Source organism: Castor canadensis, chromosome 18, assembly GCF_047511655.1.
Source record: "Castor canadensis chromosome 18, mCasCan1.hap1v2, whole genome shotgun sequence".
Taxonomy (NCBI): Eukaryota; Metazoa; Chordata; class Mammalia; order Rodentia; family Castoridae; genus Castor; species Castor canadensis.
Window position 1 is genome coordinate 10,363,389 of NC_133403.1, and position 11,509 is coordinate 10,374,897.

General features: G+C 45.1%; 1 protein-coding gene across 1 annotated transcript in view; it reads left to right on the forward strand.

The window, feature by feature from the left end:
• Window positions 1–11,509, forward strand: part of Bcr (BCR activator of RhoGEF and GTPase) — a 147,387-nt gene that overhangs the window by 57,011 nt on the left and 78,867 nt on the right. The gene's annotated exons all lie outside the window — the stretch shown is intronic.

Consider the following 11,509-nt stretch of genomic DNA (forward strand, 5'->3'; position numbering starts at 1 on the left):
GACACTTCATATTGGATTAGAGCCTAAACTAATGACCTTATTTTAACTTAAGAAAGACCCTACCTTCATATAAGTACAAGAGGTAATGATTTATAAATGTGAATTTTAGGGGGAAACACAACTGAACCTGTAACACTGCACTTCTTTTTTCTTTTAATTTTAAAACCTGGCTGGTCATTCTGTTTTGTTTTGTTTTTGAGACAGGGTCTCACTGTGGGATTTTTTTGTTTATTTGTTTGTTTTCCTCTTTCTTGTTTTTGGCATACTGGTGCTTGAACTCTGGGCCTCACACTTGCTAAGCAGGCACTCTACCACTTGAGGCACTTCGCCAGCAGGGTCTCACTGTATAGTCGAGGCTGGTCTCAAACTCAGGATCCTCCTGCCTCAGTCTCCCAAGTGCTGGAATTACAGGAATTACAGGCCTGCACCACCATGGCAGCTCATAGTAGAGTTCCCTGATTAGCGTGCCAGGAGACCTTGGGTTCCATCCCCAGGACCATACAAGAAAAAAAAATACTTAGATGTAACATAAAATTTACCATTTTAACCCATTTTTACATGCCTAGTTCAGTGGCATCAATTATATTCACCTTGTTTTGTGACCATCACCACCGTCCATCTGCAGAACTCCTTCCCAACTGAAACTTTATACCATTTAAACACTAATTCCTCATTCCCTCCTCACAGTTCCTGGTAATTCTTTTATCTGTCTGTGAATTTGACTACTCTGGGTACCTCATATAAGTGGAATCAAATAGTATAGTCAGCCCTTGGTATTCTTGCATTTGACATGTATAGATCAGTTTTTTGGGGTGTAGGTGTGTGTGTGTTTTGCTGGAGGTTTAACCCACTGTCTTGCACATGCTAGGCAAGTGCTCTACCACTAAGCTACACCTCAGCCTCATTTTTTTAAAATTACATTTGTATGTAATTCAAAAAGCCTGAATATGTACAGGCCTTTTTGGTGTCATTCCCTAACAATACTGCATAACAATTATGTATGTGACATTTACATTGTATTAATTATTATAAGTAATCCAGAGATCACTTAAAAGTATTCAAAAGGCTACTCATAGGTTATATGCAAATACCATGCCATTTTGTGTAAGGGACTTGAGCACCCTCTGATTTTTTTTGGTGACCTCAGAGATCCTGGAACAAATCCCCCTCAGAGACCAAGGAATGACTGTGTTTGACTGTTTCTGACTAGTTGATTTCACTTAGCATGATGTCTTCAAGGTCCGTCCATATTGTGGCATGTGTCAGAATTTCCTTTTTTTCTAGGGCAACATAACATTTCTTTGCGTGTATACACAACACTCATTATCTGTCCATCTGTTAATGGACACTTGGGTTGCTTCTGCCTTTTATCTTATTGCAGATGGTGCTGCTCTGAACATGGGTGTACACACACCTTTTCCTAACCCTCTCCAGGCTTCCTGCAGGGCTCCTCCTGCCCTCCCAAGTTTGCCCATATCTTGGTGTGACCACTGTCAGACGGGGGTCCCATCCTTGCCACCACCATCCTTTCCCTCTTACCCTTGTGTTTCCATTTTATTATTTATTTATTTATTTATTTACTTATTTATTTTGCAGTACCAGGGCTTGAACTCAGGGCCTCATGCTTGCTGCTCAGGCACTGTACCTCTTTTGTGTTGGATATTTTTGAGACAGGCTCTCAAGAACTGTTTGCCTGGGCTGGCCTGAAATAGTGATCCTCCTGATCTCGGCCTGCTGAGTAGCCAGGACTATAGGTGTGAACCACCAATACCTGGACCCTTGTGTTTCCTCTTTAGAGTAGAAATAAGCAGGGGAGCAGTTCTGAAAGCCATGCAGTGATCAGTGTCCAGATCCTGGCCAGGCACCTTTGCCAGCACTGAGGGTCTCACTGACATGATCACTTTCAGGCCACACTTCCCACACTGCTCCCTACCACAGCCCTCCTCTCTCTTCTGGGGATCAAACCCAGGCCTCAGGCATACTAAAACACATGCTTTATCACTAAATCTTGCCTCCCACCCTCCTATCCTGCCTGCCTTCAACACCCTACACCTCCCACTCTCCTCCCAGGGACTCTTCTGGTCAGTTTCCCTGCTACCAAGTTTGTGCCTAAGATGCTGGAAGCTTGGGGTCCCCTTTGCACTTCCTGCTCTGTCTTCATTCTATCAGTTAGCCCTTGCTCATGGTGCATTCATCATCCCCATTGATGACAGGCCCACTAGGAGTGACCATCCCAGAAGCCTTTGGTCTGGCTCCACCTCCAGTGCCACACCAAACATGTTGCCAGAGTTGTCACTTACACCTGTGTTCTCTAGGCCTCCTTCTTGTTCCAGACCCTTATGGTCCCCAACACCTCCTATTCAAGCCCAAGTCCTTGTCCTACAGCCCCAGACTTCCTATAGAATCGCTTCTTCTTGCCTCTCCTCTTATTCTCAGCATATCATCTTTCCCTGCTGCTGTAGTTTGGATGTATAATGTATCCCAAAAGCCCATATACTTTAAAGGCTTGGTCCTTAGCTTGGCACTATAGGAAGGTGTTGGAATCTTTAGGAGGTGGAGCCTAGTGGGGGGTTTGGGTCATTGGAGGTATATCAGAGGGGATTGTGGGATCAGGGTCTCTTTCTCTCTTCACTTCCTGGCTATCATGAGGTAAGTGGGCTTCTTCCACCATATGCTCCCACCATGATGTACTGTGCTGCAACAGAGCCAAATGACCATAGACTGAACCCTCCAAAACTGAGCCTCTTTATAAGTTAATTATCTCCGGTATTTGTTACAGTAATGGAAAGCTGACCAACATGCCAGCCCTTTGATATTAAGAGCCCTAGGAGACCCTGAAGCTGCATTGACTTGCAGCCCCTCTGCTGGTTGAAGGCATTCTTTCTCTCACAAATGGTGACCCCTTAGAGCAATATTAGATCTCTTCCAGGGGCTGGGCTATTTCCATCCTTGGCCATATCCATGTCTTGAGATGAATCTGCCTTATGGTCCTGTAACAAATTACCACAAACTAAGTGGCTTACAAGAGAAATTTATTCTCTTGTAGTTCTGAAGATGTAAGGCCAACATCAAGGTATCTGGTGCCTCCAGGGGTGAATCCTCTTTTGCCTCTTCCAGCCTCTGGTAGCTCCAGGAGTTCCTTTGGGATGGTGACAACATCAGTCACTCCAATCTCTGCATCAGTCTTCATGTGACCTTTTCCTCTGTTTCTCTTTGTCTCTTCTGTCTCTTATAAAGATATTTGTCTTTGGATTTAGGGTCCGTCAGTGTGGTAACTGTGATATAATTTATTTATTCTAACTCCCAGTGCTAGCAGAGAGCTCCTAAAACCCTTGTAATTTCCTGTGTGACATGGGTGATAGAGCATCTTTTATTATTCATAGCAAATCTCTCTCCACCAGCCTGAGCTAATTCTGATGAAATGATAGCTTCAGGATGGGGCTGGTTGCCAGAGGAAGCAACCCTGTGAATAGAGGGTGGAACTTGCTGTCCCACCTCCCACTTCTGGGGAAGGGAAAGGGTTAGAGATCGAGTTGATCTCCAGTAGTAATTGAGGCTGGTAATCAGTTGTGCCTGCCTAAAGGAACCTGCATACAAACATAAACAGTGGAGACCAGAGAGCTTCCAGATTGGTGAACATGTGGAGGTCCTGGGAGCTTGGTGCATCCTGGGAGGGCAGGAAGAATCCCCACCCAGACACCCACAATGCTACATTTGGCTGTTTGTCAGTTGTATTCTTTACAAAAATCTGGTTAATGTAAGTAAAGGGCTTTCCTAAGGTTTCTGAACTGTTCTAGTAAATTATCAAACCTGACAAGTGGGTGGTGGAAACACACACAAACAGCTGGCTTCATAGCTAGAAATACCGAGGCCCAGATGCTAGATGGAATTGGGGGTTGTCCTGTAAGACTGAACTCTTTCCCTGTGGAGTCTGTCTCCAGGTCATTAACATCAGAATGAAATTAAATTGCAGGACACCCCGAAGGGCATCCCCCGAGAACTGAGCAATTGCTTGATATAAAAGAAAACACACACACATTTCTTACATTTGGAGTCAGGAGTGGTCCGTGGGAGTGAAAACACATCATAGCGCTAGTAAGCGATTAATCCAGGGGAATCTTATCTCAAGGTCATTAATTACATTTGCAAAGACCTTGATTCCAAATAAAATCCCAATCACAGGTTCAGGGTTAGGATCTGGATACAGTCTTTGTTTTTTGGGTCCTAGGGATTGAAACCAGGGTCTTAGGCACAGTAGGCAAATACTCTACCACTGAGGTACATCCCCGGTCCAATGGACATTTTGTGTGTGTGTGTGTGTGTGTGTGTGTGTGTGTGTGTGTGATAACCACTCGACCTATTACATCTTACAGCTCACTTTTGTGTTCTAGCAGGGGAGCCCATGTCTGCCTCTCTCAAGCTCCTGTAGAGAGCTGATCTCTTGCCTCTGCTCTTTGTGGCCTTGACATGGTTGCCTTGATGCACGTGTCCCATGGCTCCTGTGATTCAACTGACTCCTGAGGACAGTGCTCAGCTGGTATTCGATGTACCACACATCTTGGCTAAACAGGTGCTCCATGGGCGCATTTGTCTGGGCTAAACAGTTCAGGCCTCCAAGAACTGTTGTCATCAAAAGCCCAGGTGGTGCCAAGGAATAATAGTTATATTACCATCCCATGGCCAAGGGGTTTGCCCAGCTGGGGTTCCAGCCTCTGCCTACCCTGTGCTGACACTAGCAAGCCCCAGCCTGAGGCCTAGAGCATCAGATTATTTTTGTCTCCACCAGTATCTGGGAGCCTAGAATGTTAAACATTCTAGGTAGGGATTGATAAGGAGGGGGTTTCTTGTCTGCCCACACCAGTGAGTACACTTAGCTGGTGGAGGGAGATAGCCACCTTTACTGGCAAGAATCACAAGCAAAGTTGGCCCTCTGGTGATTTAGCATCTCCAGCCAGCTAGAACCCAGACCTAAGTGGGCAGAGCCCTGAGAGCAGGTTATATGGGTCAGCTTACCTCCTCCAAGGAACACAGCACTGGAAATGCCCTTTCATTCAGGGTGACTAGGACTGCCCAGAGAGCCAAGGGATCATCCCTGAGTGGGGCGGGCTCAGGCCCTTCTCAACTGGCATTTCCCAGCCTGTTCAGATGATTTGGGGGCGGGGGGAAGGGGTGTTGGCTGGCCTCAGGGCTTTCTTTGTGGCACACACTGATTCATGACCATGACCTCTCCCTGCCCAGGCAGCTGGGGCTTTCCATTCTTGGGTGCAAGCCTGGTGATGTCATTGCTGAAGTTACAGCTTGAGGGCTGAGAGGCCCCAGGATCCGGGGGTGCTCTCAATGCCTCTCCTCTGAGGACAGGCCTTTCACCAGGTTTGGTGGCTCATTGGTTGGGGGATATCTTATTTGTAAGGAATTTTGACTCAGTTGGTATTGATGCACAAAAGGACAGCCACCACCCTGGCAGAGGAAGAAAAAATAGAAAAATCACAAAAACCAATCACATGCCTCAGAAAGTACAGTGGCCACTCACTGCCTGTGCGTGGCTTGGGTTATGGCAGCAGCAACTGACATCTATCTGCAGTGGTACTCTTGGAAACAGTTTTGTTTTGTTTTGTTTTTGAGATGAGGTCTCACTATGTTTTCCAGTCTGGCCTTAAGCAATCCTCCTGCCACAGCATCCTGAGAAGCTGGAACTACAGGTGCTTGCTACCATGCCCACCTCTTTTTTTTTTTTTTTTTGGCAGCACTGAGATTTGAACTCTGGGTCTCTCACTTGCTAGGCAGGCAGTCTTACCGCTTGAGCCATTCTGCCAGCAACTTATTTTTTTAATTGAGGAAAATTCATGTAACATAAAATCAACGTTTTATTTTTGAGACAAGGTCTCTCTGTAGCCCAGGGTGGGCTCAAACTCATAATTCTTCCTGCCTCAGCCTTCTGAGTGTTGGGATTGCAAGCATTTACCACCATGCCTGGTACAAAATTGACCATTTTGAAGTGAGCAGTGCAATGACTTAATATATTCACAATTTTATACACCTACCACCTCTATTTAGTTCCACAATTCTTCACCCAAAAGTAAACCCATACCCATTAACTTACTATCTGTCTCTTTTGATTTACCTAATTCTGAACATTTCATATAAATGGAATCATGTCATATATTACCCCCTGTGATTGCCTTCTTTCACTGAACCTGGCATTCTCAAGATTCATCCATGTTGCAAATGTTAGAACTTCTTTCTTTCTCCAGTAATAATGTGCTATAGGGATATACATACATCCGTTCATCAGGTGATGGACATTTGGGTCATTTCCACCATGTGGCCATTTGTTTGTTTCTTTGTTTTTTTAGATGCTAGGGATCTAACACAGCTTTGCACATGCCAGGCAAGCTCTCTACCACATGCTACGCTCCTAGCCCTTGGCTGTTATGCATAGTGCTGCCTTGAACAGGTTTTTGTGTAAACACCTGTTTTCAGATCTTATGGCTACACAGCTAGGGGAATTGCTGGGTTATATGGTTAGCAGCAGGGACTTTTGGAAATATATTCTTTTTGGAATATATTTGGAAAACGACTGAGTAGACAGATCACTATTATGAATTATATATATGGTGAGACAGGCACTGTATCACTGAGCTACACGCCCAGCTCCATGAATTTTATGTCACCTCAGAATTCATTTTAAATGTAAGTTGGACTTTTTTCAGTCCAGAAGCAGGGCTCAGTCATCCTTAACACAGTTTGCAGTTTTCTGCCTCCTCCCAGTTCTTCAGTATGATCCATCTAGGTATCTGCCATATGTAACCTCCCCTTGGTGACCACTTCCCTGGGTGGTCATGGGACAACTAGATACAGCCTCCTGAACTCGCCTCACTGTGCCTTCACCCCACATGGATTGTTCAGGTATGCATTCATGACCGCCTCTCAGTCACAGTGTAACCTCCTGGAACATGTGCCTACTTGTTTTAAGCTCACCAATTAAAACTCCCCTTGGAAAACCTGTTTGGATAATGTGCCGGATAGTAGGCATTGACTCAAGGGTCTTGCTCTCTTTTGTGCATACTTGCATGTTCTTTCTCTTTGCATGTTCTGTGTCTCTCCCTCTCACTTCGCTTTCCCTCTCCCTCTCTCACTCCCCTTTTCTCCCTCCCCCTCTCCCTTTTCATCTTCCTCTCTCTCTTACCTTCCATACACTCCCCCATCTCCTTGTGTGTGGATCCCAGACAGACCTCTGAGTAATAAAATTTTTTTTTTTTTTGCAGTACTGGGGCTTGAACTCAGAGCCTACCCCTTGAGCCACTCCCAGCATACCTTTTTTGTGATGGGTTTTTTTAAGGTAGAATCTCTCAAACTATCTTCCTAGACTGGCCTTGAACCGAGATCCAACTAATCTCTGCCTTCTGAGTAGCAAGGATGATAGGCGTGAGCCACCGGCACCTGGCCTAACAAAAACTTTCCGTCTGGGTCTCTACTAGTCATTAGAGGTTGCTCTCCATCTTAAGAGATCCTAAATTACCACAGGCACACAGATAGACTTGAATGTAGTCAGGTTATACCTGTTTCTTTGCTCTGAGACTCAGTTTCCCCCTCTAAAAAGTGACATTCTGAACCTTCATGACCACTAGGGTGGCTATGATATGTGGATTTTCAGCACCATGCAGAATCACAGAAGTGCCTGGCAAAGGGTAGCAAGCATTTTTTGCCCTGCCACTTCAAAGATTTGAGACTTTCCCATTGTTTAAGGGAGCTTGCCTCCCAGAAGTGCTACACAAGGTGGGCTACAAAATAAAGGAGCTCTCCTTGGATGCCCCTTCACAAGGTGGAGATAACTCTTGGTACACAGGGTTCTGGGAAAAAGACTCCAGGCCTTCTCCAGGTGGTGATCATGGAGTCCAGAGCTGGCTCTGACAGTGGACTCTGTGTGCCCTTTGGTGAGACCTGGACCTCTGTCCCAGCCATAGTTTTCTAATCTTTTCAGTGCTGGAGAGATGGTACCTACCTGGCACATAAAGAGGGATGGAAGACCACCCTGCCAATGATCTTTCTGCATAATTGACTTCCCTTTGCCCCCACTCCAGTTGCTCCCAGTGCCTCTTCTCCCGTTGCCTTGACTCCAGTGGGTGTTTATTACAGAATTTCTCCCCCAGCCCTTTATAGCTGTTCCAGAAGGGTTGGGTAGAGAGCATGATCTTGCTCCTCTTATGTGCATGTTCTGGTATCAACCTGGGCATCTTGATCAGGGTGGGACAGGAGCTGGGTTCTTGGAGCCCCACGCTTCATGGTCACTGAAGGAGAATCTGTGGACCTACCAGGAACATCTAGTCCAGAGAAGCCTTGCTGCATGGTTGCTCCCCGGAGTTGTAGTCAGAGCTTAATTCTGCACACTCTGGGAGCCCACTTTACTCCTTCTACCTCAGAATTTGACTGTTCTAGGTACCTCATATGAGTGGAATCATACTCATATGAGTATGATTTTTTTATATAGTATTTTTTCTTTCATGGTTTTTTGACATAACAGAATGTCCTAAAGGTTTATTATCCATATTGCAGTGTGTGTCAGAATGATCTTCCTTTTCTGGGGAACTTCTAGTGTTTGAACTCAGAGACTTGTGCTTGCTAAAGAGGCCCTCTACCACTTGAGCCACACCCCCCAGTCCATTTTTAGTTGTTTTTTTCGATGGGATCTTGAGCTTTTGCCCATCCTTGCCAGCGTTGGACCATGATCCTCCTACCTCCACCTCCCATGAAGCTGGGATTATAGAATGTGCCACCACATACCAGCTTGTTTTTTAAGACAGGATCTCAAGTTTTTGCTCAGGCCCACAGTTTGGATATGACCCTCCTATTTCCTGCTCCCACTTACCTCCCTTTTTAAGCCAAGTAATACTCCATTGTATGGATATGCCACACTTTGTTTATGCATTCATATCTTGATGACCTCTTGGGTTGCTCCCACATTTTAGTTATGGTAGAATAATACTACTATGAACATGGGTGTCCACATATCTGTTAGATTCTGTGCTGTCAGTTCTTGTGGGTATATACATAAGAGTAGAATTTCTGGATCAAATGGTAATTCTGTGTTTAATTTTTTGAAGGATTTAAAAAAAAAAAAACAGAAGGTGTGGCTAGAGCATCAAGCTGGGAGGTACTGTGGTACAGCTCAAGTGGTAAAGTGCTTGTCTAGTAAGCATGAGGCCCTGAGTTCAATCCCAGGTACTACAAAAATAAAATAAAGCAAGGGCTGGGAATGTAGTAGAGTGCATGCAAGTGCAAGGCCCTAGGTTTGATTCTTATTCACACACATGTGCTCGCACACGCGCACACACACACACACACACACACACACACACACACACACAGAGAATAAAACAAATGAGAGAGAGAGAAAGAAAGAAGGGAGGGAGGGAGGGAGGGAAAGGTAAGGAAAGAAGGAAGGAGGGAGGGAGGGAAAGAAAGAAGAGAGAAAGAGAGATTGCAGAGCCTTGGGATTGGGGCTGCCCAGAGAGGAGAGGTTTCAGATTTCACTGGGCACACCCGTTTTTTCCACACTGAGTCTGTGGCTGTCTGCAACCCACTCTTCTTCCCATCCCCCTGACAGGCTGGTCAGAGTTCAACTGAGAAGTCCTTAATCTCCCTGAGCCTCCGGAAGCCAAAGCAGCCCTGCCTGTTGCTTTCTAGGATTTGGTGTCAACTTTGGACAGAGCTTTGCAGGAAGGATCAGTTGATGTGGCCAGGTTCCTTAGACCTGCTGAAGTCCTGATGCCCGGAGAGGGTTTCTTTCTGAAAGTTTCTGGTTTAGGAGAAAGAGAGAAAGGCCTTCCAATTGGCTTGGGTCCTTGGGACATGGCACCTTTCAAAAATCAGTAAATAATGTACTTTATGCTCAAGAGGAAAGGCCTTTGGGGTTTGCAAATTGCAGTGTGAGAAGGCAGGCCTCTGTGTGCTGCTCAGAACTGGAGATAATGAAATTGGAGAGCTTTTCTGCCTGCCCTACACCAAGCCATCATGGTTTTATTGGAGTGGCTGGAGGAGCAAAGTGAGGAGCAGTGAGTTTAGCGTAGAGTAGAGTGGGCTGAAACTCTCCTCTTCCTGCACCCTATGGAGCACAACAGGGATGAAAGAGCCTCTGGAGATACTCATTTGAGATCTGAGCAGAGTAGGGAAATGGCTAGATTTTTAGTTGCCCAGGAGTCTCAGAAGTACTGAGAGGAATCTGGCTGTGATGCCTAGTCTGTCATTCTCAGCTGGTGAAGGTGAAGCATCTACATCAGAGTTGATGGGCACTAGATGCTGGTGGGCAAACCCTTACCAAGCATTTGATTTGGAAACATGAAATCTTGCATTTCCTCTGGAGTAAGCCCTGAAACCTTAAGCCTGAAGTTCTTACTGGGTTGATTTCACCTTGGACATGAATCAGTCAGTCACAGCAGTGTGGAAATTAGCTATGAGGTACTCTGTCAGGTGATGAAGAATATTTGACTCCTTAAAAGATTGTCATAAGAAAAAATGCAAAACAGTTCATAGATTACCATATTTAGCTGATCCTGACAAGAGATTTGGAGTGGGCTGGACCCTGTGGGCTGATGTCTGTAGTGAGGGGTCCACTAAATTAGAAAACTCAGGCTGGTATAAAGGAAATGCAAATCAAAATGACATTGTGATTCCACCCCACCTCAGTCAGAATGGCTGTCATCAGAAAAACAGGGCTGGGAATGGCTCAAGTGGTAGAGCACTTGCCTAGCAAGGGCGAGTCCCTGAGTTTTTACCCAGTACTGCAAAAACAAACAACAGCAGATGCCAGTGAGGGTGGGCACGGGAGGAACCCTTATACACTGTTGACAGGAGTGTAAATTAGTGCAGCCACTGATCTGTATAGAGGTTCCTCAAAAAATTTAAAAGTAGAACTACCTTCTGACCCTGCTGTACCACTCTTGGACATATACCTGAAGGAATATAAGTCAAAATACAGTAGAAATACCTGCCACACTTAGGCTTGTAGTAGCACTAATGAAAACAGCCAAACTACGGAATCAGTATAGGTGCCCATTCACTGATGAATGGATAAAGGAAGTGTGGTATATATACTCAGTGGCATATTTATTATTCAGACATAAAAAAGGAAATTACATCATTTACAGGAGAATGGATGATCATCATGCTGAGCAGGATAAGTCATGCTCAAGAAAGATAAATATTGCTGGGCATCTGTGGCTCACATCTGTAATCCTAGCTACTCAGGAGACAGAGATCAGGAGGATGGCGGTTCAAAGCCAGCCCCAGGCAAATAGTTGGAGAGACCCTATTTCAAAAAATCCCATCACAAAAATAGGGCTGGCAGAGTGGCTCAAGGTGAAGGTCCTGAGTTCAAACCCCAGTACCACAAAAAAAGACAAATATCACATGTTTTTAATAATATGAATTATATTTTAATAATGTATTATATATTATATATTATTAATTATATTTTAATAATATGACATAATATGGAAGGAAGGGGGAGAGA